Below are 18,715 nucleotides of genomic sequence, written 5' to 3'. Positions count from 1 at the left end.
CAAGAATTGCCTTTTGAAGTTTATGACCACAAGTTCAGTTGTGGATGCACAAAGAAGTGGCCATCCATAAGCATCACAATAAGAGGAAAATGCATTCATCTGCAGCCTGTATGTAGGCATATGAACATGTGAGACTGCTCACAAAAGGAGACTGTTGAGGTACATGATATGCATGGAATTATGGAAAGAATTGAATTATTGACTATGGAAACTACATTACATGCAAGAGCTGGCATATGTAGACTGTGATTGAAGAATGGAATATGGGAATTTGATGTTGCATTGGCATGAGGATTGATCACAATTGTTTGAAAACATTCTCTGAAGCAACAGGAACAGTTTCTTAAATTAACATAATTGCCATTATTGAGTGGCACATAATCCTGAAGTGACAGTAGAGAAGAGACAGAATTATCCAAAAGGACTGTGTGGTGTGGAATGACAGCCAATAGGGTCCTCAGCCTATATCACCTGAAGGACACCATGAATGCCAACTGCTATCTTCAGATGTGAGAAGATTATGTATGGCCCACTGTATCTAGCTGGGAAAACATCATTAACTTGTTTTCAAGGAGAATGGCATGCCTCCTCACTTTGCACTTACCATAGTGCCTGGTTGGACCAGAAGTTTCTGGGACATTGGTTGGAACAATGAGGATCTCATGAATGGCCTTCAATAAGTGACCTCAAGCCCTGTCACTTTTTCCTCTAGGTCTAGGGCAAAGGAGATGATGAACTGAACAAAACCTCAAACACTAGAAGAATTGGAGGCACAGATTCAGAATATCATCATTAACTTCCTGCAGAAGGCTGTGAATTCCATCCCAGTTATTTGAGAAAGTTGGTGGATGGCACTGCTGCCTACATTGAATTTCTGAAGTATGCATCCTTATTTTATTTAATAAGGTACAGTACATGCCAAATAATTTATCATCATCATTGCATTAGAAATATAAAAATTATAGTAACTTCTCAATACCTAATTACTTTCCACCCTGTAAAATTGAAAATATGTATATATGAAATTTGCAATATTAAATGCATAATATGAAAACTTCAGGTAAAAATTGCATTATTTACATTCTACTTATCAATATACACCTAATTCTGTTTTTACACAAACTTCTTTAAATGATTTTGATTTAACAGGATTAAAAAAAATAATAATAATTTTTCAAGTAGGATCCTAATGAGGAATTAGCTTTAAAGTTTCAATGCTATCTAAAATCATTAACGTCATCTTATAAAGAGTTATATAAAGAGCTAGCCACAATACGAACCCAGCCTTTCTTATGGTATAGAATAACTAAATTTGTTCATAAAACCACTGTAACATCAGCACCACAGGACATTATTGCTAACATTGTTCAGGAGTTCAAAGAAAAACTTCACCTGTGAATGAAGAATAACCAAACCATTTTTTAGTAATTTTAAAACTGTCATTATTTGTTCCATTTTTCAACACTATGTAGTGCAACCACTCGACCACTTGGCATTTTTCATCTTAATTTTTATTCAGTTCAGTTGAATTGAATAAAAATTAAAAATGCCAAGTGGTCGAGTGGTTGCACTACATAATGTTGAAAAATGGGGAAAAGCATTTTTAGCAATAGCAGTGATATTGCAATCATGTGCAAATATATGTGTTCATTGTCAGAAAATGACAGCAAATAAAATCTTATGTATAACTCACATTACATATTCTGCCCAATTTTTATGTTCGTTAATTATTTGTGTTTTTTCTGTTTTTCAAATGAAATTTATGTTCCTATAATACATTTTTATGTGTAATGTATATAAATTAAAATTTGATAACATGCAAAAAATAAGATTCTAACAAGATTTATCATATGGTTTATTTCATTATTTTTTGTTATTTCTTAGATCCGTAACCAATCTTTTAATTTTCCATATATACACAGTACAATGTATTTTTTTTACACAAAATTTCTGGGAACCAATCTATCATGTAAAAACAGAATTAGGTGTACTTAATTTTGAACTTGAATTGACAACTGACAGTAAGGTTTGTATAATTTAATAAAATTAATTATTATTAGCAAGGTTGAGGCCAAAGTTTTAAACACAAAAACGTGTACGTCGAACGTTCAGCACTGCTTTCCTGTAAGCCTAGAAGTTCGCTGAACGTCTGACATACATGTTTTCGCATTTAAAACTTTGGCCTCAACCTCGCTACTAAGCATTTTTCACCTCAGTTTGGGTCAACTTTGATGCAAATGTAAATAAAATGTAGAATAATGAAAAAAATTCAATTTACATATGTGCTGAGCTTCAGCACACTTCAGGTAATGATCAGCACAAACTTAAACCAAAAACATTTTGTAATTAATAATTTTGGTAACCTTAATTAAGCATTTCTTTTTATTGAGCATTATCATGACAGTTTCTCACATTTTTATTTATATTAATATAATGTAATATTGTAATCATTTTATTTTCTTTAATTCATTTTTATTATTAAATTCTAATTTGGAAAATCATAATAATCCAATAATCATTTAATGCCCTAAATGTTTTACTAAAAAATAAAAAGAAATTTACATAAATGCATTTTTAGATTTAAATCAATTTGAAATTTCTAATTGATTTGCAATTAGTTAGTTAAATTTAACAAAAACAAATTAAATATTAAAATTGTTTAAATTGTTAAGACTATATATTATTACATAACTGTAGTTTGAAATTTTACAAAATTATCATTAAATTAACCCACATAATACAGTACGTTCTCATTAATTTGAACTCAGAAGAATGGCCTAAACAGTTCAAATTAAAAGGAGACCATTTCTAGATGGTATAGAAAAAAAATGATTTTAACAACATATTAATACCACATGGCAAGGAGAATAATGTTTAATCAATGAGAAATACAAAACAAAGGTACAGTAATGCATTCAATAAAATAAAGAAATGAGAAGCCACGATGAACAAGCACACAACATGATGAGTGTAAACCATTCTAATCATGCAGTAACTGATTTGAAATGTTCTTAAATTTTAAACTCAATCTTTCAGTTTCAAAAAATGGGATGATGATATTAATCTACTAACACATGCTTTTGATTTGAATAAACAGGAGGTGACACAATTGAATTCAAATTACCAAGAGAATTTTACATTGATTTAAATAGGAATTAGATGATGACTACAGTCCAGATTGAATTAAGAGTAAATTTGAATTATATTAGTTCAAATTAATGAGATTATTATTACTACTGCATTAGGTAAACGTGACAGACATTTGATTCTAATTGTTCATCAATATTCATCATATTTTGAAATTCATAATGCTAATTTCTGTAGTTTTGTTAAATAAACAAAGATAAATATAATTCCTATTGCAGATTTTGGGACAGGTGTACGGTCAAACCTTGGTTTTTGAATGATTTGCTTTTCGAACAAATTGGTTCATGAACAGAATTTCAAACTGTTAATTGTCCTGGTTACCGAACAAGCTACTCCACAAGAGCCAGTCACAGATTAGACACACACAGATGGTCAACTCCCCGTACTTCCTAAGTTACGTTACAGAAGGTTGACAGCCCAACCAATCAAGGGCAGGACTACAGATTTGAAAGTTAGTGGTGCCGAGATTGCTTCACATCATTAGATGTTACCATGTAAATCATCAACACTGTTGCTATTTAACTTAGATTTCAATGTGCATGCGTACTACTTCTGATTTTTGGTACTCACTGCTGCAGTTGAATTTAAATAAAATTAATTANATTATAGAAACTAATAAATTTCCTATATTTGTTCTAAATTGTAAACTTGTACTTTCAATCTTCAGGTTAAATTTATAATTTACACCAATAAAAGTACTGGCTCACAATGTAAAAATGAATGCTAGAAAATTAGAGATCTTCAAATTATATTGCTTCTTGAATAATTGTTTTTTTCTCCTTTAGAAGTATAAGCTAACAAATTTAATTATAGTGTAAGATTGAAAGTTTTTCCATCTGTAGTTATATCTCACACAAGCTAATGTAAACTAAAAGTTTTTGTATAAAAATAAGGATGTGATTTCCATAAAAATTTAAAGCAAACATTCAATTCTTGCAGTTCTTTTCCTAATTTTATTTGATTAAATGCTTTAAGTATATCCTGCTTTTTCTTGTTTTACATTATTCTACATATATATTTATCATTATCAAAAATTCTATTGAAATTAATACACAAGTAATAATCAAACTTGTGCATACATTATTATAATTTGCTAAATGATCTGCCAGATTACCTATCAGACTATATTCAGGCTAATAACTAAACTGGCAGATTGGCAATATGAATATATCCCATACTTTTTACTATGTATATAATAATAATTAAAAGATATTTTAATAGAAAAGAATTTTGACTGAGGGATATAGGAAATTATACCATAAAAAATTTCCTTCATAATTTTTAAATATTTTTAATTTCATTCATTCTAAAGAAATTATTACAATTTCTAAATTTAATTTTTGTCTTCAAATGAATTCAAATTCTTGTCCAAGATTAGTTCCTTATTTCGAGACTAGTCTACAATTACTCTTAATTGATATACTAAATCAATATGATAGAATCATTTATACTAAAATGTTTCAAATAAAGTGATTTTATCTGAAATATTATGTCAATTATAATTATTTATTTAAAATATTAAATAAAAATATCAAGATTTTTAATCATGTATTGAATGCTACTTTTTTTCCTGTTAATCCTGTAATTTTAATTTATTTTATCAACAGTATAACAAATTAATTAATCTATTTATTATTATACAAACTTAACTCATTAAAAATAGTGGAAGAAAAAATAAAACCAAACACACTAAATACATTTTATGAAAAAATGAATTGTTAACACAATGTTTTCTGCTGCAAAAATACAGGGTGCATAGGAAAGTCCCTTTAACCAGAAAATTCTTGCTAACGGAAAGAACTACAGCTATGCAAGTGAGTTAACGGTATAGTAAAGCGACTATGCCTGACCTAATGCAAACGACAGCATCACCCCTAGTGGCAAAATTTGAAAGATAGGCAGTGCAAATCGAAAACAAAAACAGATAGAGCAAACTTTCCAATTAGAAAGTTTTAGAGCATCAATTAATTAGTATGAAAAGACGTGGTTCATACGGATAAGATAAATTGTCACCTTTATACCCAAAAATGTCTGAAAGTGATGCATGCCATTTTGTTTGAAAGGAATAGCCATAGCCATGAAGAAATACACACAATTTATTGCATAAAATATGTACTTATGTCAATACAGTTTGATAACATCACACAAAAAACAACGGAAAGGCAAACTGTCACACAGTGATAACAAGTTAATGTCGAGTATGTTCGAAAAGTTCGCCATTGCTCACGATACATGCCATTGTTATCAAATCAAATCATATGCATATCAGCAGAGAGTTAAAAGCATATCTGCTCCATTAGGCTATTAGTGCAACAATGCCAGTTTTATCTGTCATTTGGTAAAATCAGTAATTTTAACAAACTCAGTGATGCAATTAATACATCATTCTATCAGTAAGAAAAATTTGAATTTGAATGTGGTTACCTAGAATACACCTTTTGCTAATAAATAGCATTTGTGTGTGGCTAGTAACGTATAGACAAATTATATAGTTTGCCTATCACATTTTGGTTCAAAAACAGCTTTTAGAAAAATAATCTTTGATGATATCATTTATTAAATGTTGAAAAAATTTTCTTTAATTTATCAATGAAAATTTCAAAATAAACTATCTTTGCAGTTAATATGACAGATTTTGAGAGTTCTGTAACAAATTTTGTTGCAATAATTTCCAACAAGAGTAAATAAGTGTTTAGAAAAATAAGAAAAATTTTAACCTCAAACTAAGAATGTGATGGTTTTTGTTAGACTATTAGACTATTAATGCTATTTGTACTCTTTTTAAAGATGATCTGCTTTTATGGTTATGAAAAGATTTCAGCTTTAAAAATTTATATATAGTACAGTAGTCATCACTGAACATAGATCAGGCTGCAGTTAACATGCCATCCAATAGATAGGTTTAAAGCTTTGATTCATTGCATGAATGTTTTACATAATTTAAAACAAATTACAGTAATTAATCTTTATTTTTGCTAAATATCAACATGATATCTTGCAAAAATTTTAACAAAATTAAGAAAATCAAACTTGAGTCATAGGCATCAAAAAACAGATCACTGCATCACTCCCATCAATGAACATAGACCACTGCATGTTTAATATTTTGTTGCATCACCTTTTGCAGCCAAAACACCTTCCATACATTTTGGCATGCTGTTGACTAGATGTTCACATTCATCTGCCGTCAGCTGTCCTAACTAACTATCTGGAATTCCAGATAGTTAGGACAGAAGCTTTTACTCCTTCAATTGTCCAAGGGTATGTTTTTTGCAGACGTTTCTTTGTAATGTTCCACACATTCTCAATTGGTGAAAGATCTGGGCTGTTTGATAGCCAAGGAATCAAATTTATTCAAAAGACTTTTTTTTCTATATTTTCATTTTTTTATTTTGCTATATTTATTTGTCTGCCCTTCCTCTATGTACAGTACTATATGTAAATAAAGACAATTGTAATTTCTTTATAGTAAATTTCCTTACACATGTAATTTTTTAAAGCTGCATTCACCAATGAATGTACTGGGTGAATCAAATATAGAAAAACTCACAGAAAGTAGCAAGAGGAGTTTGGAAATACTGTAATTCAGACTGGGTGCTGCTATGCTTATTACTGTATGATACATGTGAAGAGAAACAATTATTATTCTTGCAGTAGTCCATTGTAAGTAAATGTTAGATTTAAAACTTTAAATAAATAATTTATAGATAACTCTCACTTGACATGGCTGAAATTTGATTCTTCTTGTAATTATAAGAACTGTAAGATAATTCAGTCTTTTGAGATAAATGCTTTAAAGACTATTATACATCCGAAATGTATTGAACTCTTTCCTTGTATAACTTTTTTTTTTTTTTTTTTTACATACAGACTCAAGGCATCACTACTTATTAAAAAGTTTGTTCTTTAGTTTATGTAATGTCATTATTATTACATCATTATGTCATTGATACATGATTTAATAAAACTATGCATAGAAAATTCACAAGATTAAAAAGGAATTCCATAAGACATACTTAATAAAACTATATCAAATTATATTTGTAAATTATTTTAAATACAAAGTAAAATAAATAATACAATAAAAATGAAATTTTTGTAATAAACATTTGTTTTCTTAAGATAATTATATTCTGAAATAAAATGGATAAGCATTACCAAGAGTCATATCAGTGATTGTTGTGTATTTAAAAAATATATATAAAAAGCATTTAGATTGATTTTATAGCTAAAGAATTTCTTTAGTTATTTTAAAAAGATTCTATAAGAAACTTAAATATCTATAGTAATATGTAAGAGTAATTTGATCATTCAATATGTATATTGAGATAATCACACATGGATTTTTTACTGTAATATTTGAACTGTTTTCAAGGAAAAATATATTTTTGAAAATGTAAATGTTTTAAAAATATCATCAACATATTAATAATAGCATTCTTGGATCTCCACATACATAGATTCTCTGGAAGACTTCTCCATTCAGTGTACTGCAAGTTTAACACCATTTCCTCCATGTCATCCTGACAATATTTTTTCAAACCTCACTTTACATCAACTCTGCCATTTCTGCTCTCATTAGAAAACCCTTTTTATGTCCATCAATGCATAAGCTTGTTGAACTCGAGTTACGTAATGTTTATATGGCCATATGCAAGGCAGGATATTCATCTGCTAAATTTCACTATGTTCTCATCAGAGTTAAAATTTGCTATTCCTGGCTTATATTATTAATAAATTAACAAAATATTACAAGTATTATGTGACTGCGCTTGATAAATTAATGTTCTGTTAAACTTATAATTACAAAAAATGTGGTCTAAAATTTTATATTTTATCATAAGTGGCATTTTATGAATAAAATTATAAAAATTAATTTACAGTAATAAAATAATCATAACTTTAAATTAAATTTTATTTTTATATTTACCCTTATAAATTGAAATAAATGCTGCACAATTCCTATTCTCACTTCATCTAAGTCACGTAAAAAGCTTACAAATACTGGTAAGAGATCACGTGCTGTAAGTTCTGTTCCCAAAATAAATGCCAGTTCATGGATTGAAGCGGCAAGTGTTCTTCGTACTTTCCACTGAAAAAAATTTGATCTTAGAAACTACTTTTATACTGTTAAATTTATTATGCATACAAGTAACAATGAAATAATTACTCACAATTACAATTTATACAGGGCACATGGAAAGTAACTAAGCATTGAGAAATTGCTATAATATTTGTAATAATAATGCAATTATAATAAAATTTGCATGTGCACATATATCAATCAATAAAATTTTATAATTTCTGCATTAGTGATGTGGGCAGTGACTGAGAAAAGCCACATGTGCAAGACAAAAATGATGGCAGACCACACTTGTTTGTTCATGAGCGAGTGCAGATTAATGCACACTAAGAGATGTGAAAATCAGTGGTTGCTGTGCAGCATTAGTGATATATGGTGAAGGATGTTGTGTTAAAATCCACCTGGAAACAATCAAGAATTGCCTTTTGAAGTTTATGACCACAAGTTCAGTTGTGGATGCACAAAGAAGTGGCCATCCATAAGCATCACAATAAGAGGAAAATGCATTCATCTGCAGCCTGTATGTAGGCATATGAACATGTGAGACTGCTCACAAAAGGAGACTGTTGAGGTACATGATATGCATGGAATTATGGAAAGAATTGAATTATTGACTATGGAAACTACATTACATGCAAGAGCTGGCATATGTAGACTGTGATTGAAGAATGGAATATGGGAATTTGATGTTGCATTGGCATGAGGATTGATCACAATTGTTTGAAAACATTCTCTGAAGCAACAGGAACAGTTTCTTAAATTAACATAATTGCCATTATTGAGTGGCACATAATCCTGAAGTGACAGTAGAGAAGAGACAGAATTATCCAAAAGGACTGTGTGGTGTGGAATGACAGCCAATAGGGTCCTCAGCCTATATCACCTGAAGGACACCATGAATGCCAACTGCTATCTTCAGATGTGAGAAGATTATGTATGGCCCACTGTATCTAGCTGGGAAAACATCATTAACTTGTTTTCAAGGAGAATGGCATGCCTCCTCACTTTGCACTTACCATAGTGCCTGGTTGGACCAGAAGTTTCTGGGACATTGGTTGGAACAATGAGGATCTCATGAATGGCCTTCAATAAGTGACCTCAAGCCCTGTCACTTTTTCCTCTAGGTCTAGGGCAAAGGAGATGATGAACTGAACAAAACCTCAAACACTAGAAGAATTGGAGGCACAGATTCAGAATATCATCATTAACTTCCTGCAGAAGGCTGTGAATTCCATCCCAGTTATTTGAGAAAGTTGGTGGATGGCACTGCTGCCTACATTGAATTTCTGAAGTATGCATCCTTATTTTATTTAATAAGGTACAGTACATGCCAAATAATTTATCATCATCATTGCATTAGAAATATAAAAATTATAGTAACTTCTCAATACCTAATTACTTTCCACCCTGTAAAATTGAAAATATGTATATATGAAATTTGCAATATTAAATGCATAATATGAAAACTTCAGGTAAAAATTGCATTATTTACATTCTACTTATCAATATACACCTAATTCTGTTTTTACACAAACTTCTTTAAATGATTTTGATTTAACAGGATTAAAAAAAATAATAATAATTTTTCAAGTAGGATCCTAATGAGGAATTAGCTTTAAAGTTTCAATGCTATCTAAAATCATTAACGTCATCTTATAAAGAGTTATATAAAGAGCTAGCCACAATACGAACCCAGCCTTTCTTATGGTATAGAATAACTAAATTTGTTCATAAAACCACTGTAACATCAGCACCACAGGACATTATTGCTAACATTGTTCAGGAGTTCAAAGAAAAACTTCACCTGTGAATGAAGAATAACCAAACCATTTTTTAGTAATTTTAAAACTGTCATTATTTGTTCCATTTTTCAACACTATGTAGTGCAACCACTCGACCACTTGGCATTTTTCATCTTAATTTTTATTCAGTTCAGTTGAATTGAATAAAAATTAAAAATGCCAAGTGGTCGAGTGGTTGCACTACATAATGTTGAAAAATGGGGAAAAGCATTTTTAGCAATAGCAGTGATATTGCAATCATGTGCAAATATATGTGTTCATTGTCAGAAAATGACAGCAAATAAAATCTTATGTATAACTCACATTACATATTCTGCCCAATTTTTATGTTCGTTAATTATTTGTGTTTTTTCTGTTTTTCAAATGAAATTTATGTTCCTATAATACATTTTTATGTGTAATGTATATAAATTAAAATTTGATAACATGCAAAAAATAAGATTCTAACAAGATTTATCATATGGTTTATTTCATTATTTTTTGTTATTTCTTAGATCCGTAACCAATCTTTTAATTTTCCATATATACACAGTACAATGTATTTTTTTTACACAAAATTTCTGGGAACCAATCTATCATGTAAAAACAGAATTAGGTGTACTTAATTTTGAACTTGAATTGACAACTGACAGTAAGGTTTGTATAATTTAATAAAATTAATTATTATTAGCAAGGTTGAGGCCAAAGTTTTAAACACAAAAACGTGTACGTCGAACGTTCAGCACTGCTTTCCTGTAAGCCTAGAAGTTCGCTGAACGTCTGACATACATGTTTTCGCATTTAAAACTTTGGCCTCAACCTCGCTACTAAGCATTTTTCACCTCAGTTTGGGTCAACTTTGATGCAAATGTAAATAAAATGTAGAATAATGAAAAAAATTCAATTTACATATGTGCTGAGCTTCAGCACACTTCAGGTAATGATCAGCACAAACTTAAACCAAAAACATTTTGTAATTAATAATTTTGGTAACCTTAATTAAGCATTTCTTTTTATTGAGCATTATCATGACAGTTTCTCACATTTTTATTTATATTAATATAATGTAATATTGTAATCATTTTATTTTCTTTAATTCATTTTTATTATTAAATTCTAATTTGGAAAATCATAATAATCCAATAATCATTTAATGCCCTAAATGTTTTACTAAAAAATAAAAAGAAATTTACATAAATGCATTTTTAGATTTAAATCAATTTGAAATTTCTAATTGATTTGCAATTAGTTAGTTAAATTTAACAAAAACAAATTAAATATTAAAATTGTTTAAATTGTTAAGACTATATATTATTACATAACTGTAGTTTGAAATTTTACAAAATTATCATTAAATTAACCCACATAATACAGTACGTTCTCATTAATTTGAACTCAGAAGAATGGCCTAAACAGTTCAAATTAAAAGGAGACCATTTCTAGATGGTATAGAAAAAAAATGATTTTAACAACATATTAATACCACATGGCAAGGAGAATAATGTTTAATCAATGAGAAATACAAAACAAAGGTACAGTAATGCATTCAATAAAATAAAGAAATGAGAAGCCACGATGAACAAGCACACAACATGATGAGTGTAAACCATTCTAATCATGCAGTAACTGATTTGAAATGTTCTTAAATTTTAAACTCAATCTTTCAGTTTCAAAAAATGGGATGATGATATTAATCTACTAACACATGCTTTTGATTTGAATAAACAGGAGGTGACACAATTGAATTCAAATTACCAAGAGAATTTTACATTGATTTAAATAGGAATTAGATGATGACTACAGTCCAGATTGAATTAAGAGTAAATTTGAATTATATTAGTTCAAATTAATGAGATTATTATTACTACTGCATTAGGTAAACGTGACAGACATTTGATTCTAATTGTTCATCAATATTCATCATATTTTGAAATTCATAATGCTAATTTCTGTAGTTTTGTTAAATAAACAAAGATAAATATAATTCCTATTGCAGATTTTGGGACAGGTGTACGGTCAAACCTTGGTTTTTGAATGATTTGCTTTTCGAACAAATTGGTTCATGAACAGAATTTCAAACTGTTAATTGTCCTGGTTACCGAACAAGCTACTCCACAAGAGCCAGTCACAGATTAGACACACACAGATGGTCAACTCCCCGTACTTCCTAAGTTACGTTACAGAAGGTTGACAGCCCAACCAATCAAGGGCAGGACTACAGATTTGAAAGTTAGTGGTGCCGAGATTGCTTCACATCATTAGATGTTACCATGTAAATCATCAACACTGTTGCTATTTAACTTAGATTTCAATGTGCATGCGTACTACTTCTGATTTTTGGTACTCACTGCTGCAGTTGAATTTAAATAAAATTAATTATTAATAAAAATCGCATTAACTGACATTTACATAATATAAATGGCATTTAAGAATTTGTGTTAAAAGGTGCTTAAATCAAATTAAATAAAAAAATTTATTATACATAATATTACATTGCATTTGTAGGCATTTTTATTCAAGAAATACAGTTAAAAAGTTTAAAAAAAAAAAAAAAAGGATTTTATTTTGGGGATCAGGAACAGATATAAAATGGATTAATTGTCTCTTATGGGAAAATTTCTTTCAGTTTTAGAACAACTTTTAGGAACAAATCATGTTCAAAAACAGGTTTGACTGTACATTTCTTTCTTTCAACAAATTATTTTTTAAATTGTAATTTACATTTCCAACTTCGTAAATCACAATAAAATCAACTCTGTTTGAAGGCTATTTGAAATTAAAAACAATATTACTAAAGTATTGCTCTACTTTAAAAATATAAATCAAACAGTTTTCTTTAATTAAATTTTTCTTACATTTCCTCATGCAAGAGGAAATGGAAAAATTTTATTATTACACATGGCATGTAATAAATATAAAATTGCATAATAAAAAATTAAATTTATATAAAATAGATTATTATTTTTTGTTAAACAACATATTTACTTGCATATCTGAAGCAAGTGCTTCAAAGGTTTCTTTTAAACAAGGCCAATATTTTTTACCCAAAGTAAAAGCAACCGCAGGCAAACTGTAGGCACAATGATGAGTAATTTCTGGATCTAGAGCTTGAACTTGAGGAGAATTTGTCATACTGAGATAATGTTGCAAAAGTTCACAAGGAATGACATCCTAAAAAATAAAGATTATATTTATTTATAAAACTTAATGGCATATATTGATGATAGAATATATTTAAAATTCTTACTAAAATTATTGAGTATATTTGTTTGAAAGTTTTTGAAATAACTATTTTCTTTAATATAATATCCTTCAGAAATAAATTCTCTTCACATATTTCAATACTATAAAATTGAGAAGCTCTTACTATACTATAAAATTTGTGCAAATAAATTTATTTAATTGTAATAACATTTATAATCCAACCAAGGACACATTTCAGAACAAGTAAAAANGTAACGTACAGCAGGCCAAGATCCATTTATAGCTTACTACGCAATGGGAAGGATACGCTAGACTTGAAATGCGCACCGGGAGTATATTCTATACCCATTTGGGATGACAGATTTAATAATAAGTTGGTATATGTGGGATCAACCAAACACTCCCTTCGCAAACGTCTCCAGGAGCATAAATATGATATAGATAATAATAAACACACCACCACTCTTTCAACCGTGGCCACAGAACCTGGAATAAGGGTGGATCTACAGAATGCCCATATGGTAAGACTATCACAACGTACGGACCAACTAAGAATTATGGAGACCTTAGAGATTTATAAAGCAGGATTAAACAACACATGTATTAACTCCAAAGACGCAGTTAATATCTCTAAAGCATGGAAATTTTGTTATGAAGAAACACCCTACACATAATTGAGTGCAATGTCGTTTATTACAAGCGCAATTTATGCAAGCTTTAACGTCATCGAGAAAGAACGTGGTGTTCTATATTTTTGATATAAATGTTGACATTCTAGGATTTGAATCGCATTTAATCCATTACTGTTCGATTTTGCAATATTTGAATTTATTAAAACGGTAGCCTGAAGAAGACCCTGGTAAGGTCGAAAACGTTTGCCAAAAAGAGTAATACTGGGGAGTTAGAAGGTTTATTTCCGTTTTACGCTTTTATGCCAGAACACACAAGTAAAAATTCTGACTGAATAGAAAACGGAAATGTAACAATGTCATATATAGTTTAATAAAATGGCAGTCATTATCTGATGATGTTATTTGTTGGTGGTTGTATTCCATTCAATCATTGATGATTTTAAGAAATGATTTTATTAAAAAACGCCAAAAGATACGCTGATGGGTTAGGAAGATATTTCGAGAGTGTGATTTACATGAATTTAATATTAATAATTCATTGATTCTAGAACTATAATTTAATGATCGAGAATACCACTGCCACTAACATTTTATTAATTTTTCTCCTCTCATATATCTATCCCTTTGTACCTTCCATTTTTTCTCTGCTGCCTTTGCTATAATTTAGAAAATTCAAATTAATAGACTTGTATTTCAAATTGAAATAAAGAACATGTGATCTAAATACAATATGAGTCGTTGATTTTGAAAGTGGGGCAAGTCCATTGGCACATATCAAAAATCATGATTTTTTTCCACCTAACATGGCTAACCATTATTGCATAATAAATTTACACAAAATAAGATAAAAAAAATAAATAGATAAATAAAATAAGTCTATTATTGTTTATGAATATGTTCAAACCCATTGAAANTTTATTTATTTATTTATAAATTGGTGATAATTTATTGGTGTTAATAAAATTGCTTTATTCAAAAATTGATCCTATAATCAAATAATAAAAAAAGGCAAAACCAAGGACAGTCCCTGGAAATCAAGGACATCTGGTCACCCTACCTAAAAGTTCTTGCTGAATGAAGAAAGATGACATATTACAGACAAAAGACACCGTAAATGACTAATGGCATTAGTGCAATCTGTGTGACAGTCAGGTTGAAACTAGTGTGAGTATGGAATGTTGTACACCACAATGCTCATATTCAAAGTGTTGTACTGTACACAATGCAGGACTTCATGTATCACTGCTGAAAGATTCACAAATGGAATGCTGTGAGGAATGGTACCATTATTCATTAAGAGAGGAAGAGATAATGCTTCACATAGACCGACAGGAAGAAATCAGGAAACAGCAACTTTTTGTCCATACTCTATATAATTAGCATGATGTTTATTAGAATAAATATGGTAACTAACTTTGTTCAGTTTGCAATTCCACTACTTATTAGAGGACACCATTAAACACAGTATTCTAAACTAAAATTTTATTTCATTCTATGAAAAAAAAAAAAAACATTCCATTTTAACATATGTTTCTTTGCCAACACACTTCAAAAACATTCTCTGTAACCATTACAATTCAAAATCTTTAGATATGTTCAAAATTTGAAATTGTCAGAGGAAGTAGTTTAGTTTTAAAAATATTAATACAAAACAGATAAAACTTATAATGAAGAAATTGTGTCTTAATTTATTAGTCATAAACAGGGTTCCTACTCAAATTTTTGTTTTGAATTCCCTGACTTTCCCTGATTTTCCCTGACCAACTTTGTCCAAATTCCCTGACCCTCACATTTTTTAGTGTGGAATATAAACATAATAAAACAGCATTTACTGTTAACATTGAGTACATTTAGCCCTATTTTTGCACAGTTGATATGCTTCAAAAACTGCCACATTAAAAAAATACAGTACATACATCCTGTCGAAAAATGTTGATAGAATCCACAACTTCAATGTAATGAAAAAATAAGCAATTTACAAACAAAACACAAGCTTTTTATTTTATCATCATTTATCATTATTATTTGTATGTAAATCTAGTAAATACAAGGTAACATAAAATCAACAAAAATTATTCTTTGATAAACAAATAGTACTGTACTGTNTCAAACCCATTCAAATGCAAACATTTAAATATCTAGCAACAATATAAAATGGACTTGCCCCACTTTCAAAATCAACAGTTTATATATTGATTTTACTAGACCTACCCATTATTTGAAATTTAGCACCTATGGCCATCCATAAACTTTGTTTAAATACAGTGTCTTTGTACATGACATTTTTTTTGTCATAAAGACACTGATGGAGTCGAACGGATTCAACAAAGTCTTCTATTTCATTTATTTTTTGTTTCTTGGAGACAGTCACAATTGTAGAGCTAACTGCTATTGCCGCCATTATTAGAATAAAAACCACTTGTTTACTTTGACGTGACAAAAAAGACTTCTCTTTATTGGAGAAATTTTGGCGTAAAAAGTAGACACATGCTCTACTCTTTTTTCAGTTATTTTTCAGCTAAAATTTCAAAAAAATTTTTATGCTTTCTCTTTTACGCTAGATTTTACACCAAAGTTTATGCATGTGTGTTCCTGGCCATAGGTAAAATTCCAGACTTCTAAGTTAAACATTCAATTTTCAGAGGCCTGTTTTTCAGAAATGCTTGAGAAGTAGGTCCTATTAATTGGACAAGGAACTATTTGTGCTTAGGACTACATACTCACCAAATTTCATTCATTCAAATTGGAGATGTGAATGTCTAGCTGTCGACTTGTTCGTCATAGTGTCACTGATGGTTGGGATGTATGTGTGTTTATATTATTAATAAAAATTTATTATTAAGTCAAAAAGTTTTTTTACCAAATAATAATATATTTATCTCATACTTACTTGGTCTTGTGGAGAAAGATATAAGTCACTTGAAATTTCTATATAAGCTGGTTGAAACAATGGTTGGATTAAAGATTCTACATCACTGCTATATAAATTCATTCGAGACGTTTTAATATCTGTCAAAAAAATAATTTCTTTAATATTATAAACATATAAAAATTTGCTTAAATAGCAGATTTTTATGTTCATGACAAAATTATTATCAATTTATTATTTTTTTTATTACATTAAAATAATAAAAACATCAATTAAATACTTCAAAAAAATATTATTGTAGCAAATATATTTTAACTCTCTTTCCTCCACTTTACTCTTTCAATTAATACCATATACAAGAATTAAAATAATATGAAAATGAATATTTGATGATCATTTTTAAATAAAATAAAAAGTGAAACATTAGCGAGGTTGCAGCCGAATTTTCATCTCTAAAACATAAATGTCGAGTGCCGCTTACGGGATAGCAGCGCTCAACGTTCATGTTTTGGAGATAAAACCTTCAGCTGCAACCTTGCTATTAATTAAAGTACAGAAAACAATAAAATAATTTCAGTGATATTTCAGCTAATTTACACTCAAACTAAATAATTTAATGTTTTTAAATAAAAATGATTTCTATTTTCTAGTTACATAGTAACAAGAATTTAACATTTTTATCATTGTGGATTTGGATATTTATAAACAATTCTGGAAAGAACTATAAATGAAAGCAAAAATTTTTTTAAGTCCACAAAGTTCAATGTTGGATAGAAATGTTTTTTGGGAATTTATCCACTTTTCCTTCAGACAGAAATTTATAAATAAAAAAAGCAAAAATTTTTTTGGTTCTTTCCAACATTGTAACAAGAATTAAAACTTTGTAGATCATCAATACCCTATTTAATACAGGGTGGTTCACTTGGAACTGAAGACTTACCACATGGAATATCTCTGTATAAGATGTAAAAATTAATGTAAGTTGCATTTATGCAGATGCAAAAAGAGAGAAAAATGGGTGAAAAAGAACTTTTGAGATCAGAATTTGCATTTGCAATTCAGTTTATGCAGAAGAGGGGAAACTGAGTTTGTGTGTGTGTGTGTTACATGAAAGAAATGCAGCTGTTTCCCTCATTCTCAAAAGTTTAACAGATTGAACTTTCTCTTGTACTTTTTCTCTCCTCTCCTAAGTGCAACAATAATAATAAAATGGCAACAATGGAGCATGACAGTAATCTGTCAAATGTGAATAAAATGGCCCATGAAACTGCAAAAGAAACACAGGGAGGTCATAAATAAAGGAAAGGAAATGTTAATAATTAGTGAGGGAACAGTCCACAATTTGGACACAACATTTATTGAACTTTTTCTTCTCACTTTTGCATGAACACAACTAGTGGGAAAACAAGGACAGTATTCCTGTAGGCACATGAGCTTGATTTACTTGTTTTCTTCTCCTCCTATTTTTCTCTCTCCTCTTGCATTTCTCACATCTGCAAAAATTCAGTCTAAAACATGAACAAAATGATTATTTAATGATGATGCAGTTCAACCAAGGTGTGTTTTTTACATATTGTTCAAATGTGACTGAAATCATGAGGCATTGAACAAAATAAGTATTCAGTCCTATGTGAATTACATTGTAATTTATAATTTCTGTATTTTTTGAAGTCATATCACATCAGGAAATTTTATTAAACAGATTCACACATTATTATAAATCATTGCATTTGATTGTGTTACTCACTTTTTGTCTTTTATTTAATTTCTGTAATGAGGAGAAGAAAATGATTAAATTGATATGCTTTATATAATTGACAAATTTTTTTTCTTAACACATTTATGTTTCAAAATCTCTATACTGATGAAACTAAACATTTACAAGTAAAGATCAAATACATGAAAAAATATCATTAATTTAAACTATGATACATATATGTTAATCAAACAATTTAGTTCTAAATGACATTTTGCAAAATTTCATGTAATGTTAGACTAC

The sequence above is a fragment of the Centruroides sculpturatus genome, unplaced genomic scaffold (genome assembly GCF_000671375.1).
Source record: "Centruroides sculpturatus isolate CEXI.00-Female unplaced genomic scaffold, Cexi_2.0 scaffold1718, whole genome shotgun sequence".
Classification (NCBI taxonomy): Eukaryota; Metazoa; Arthropoda; class Arachnida; order Scorpiones; family Buthidae; genus Centruroides; species Centruroides sculpturatus.
Note: the sequence above shows the minus strand (reverse complement) of the source record.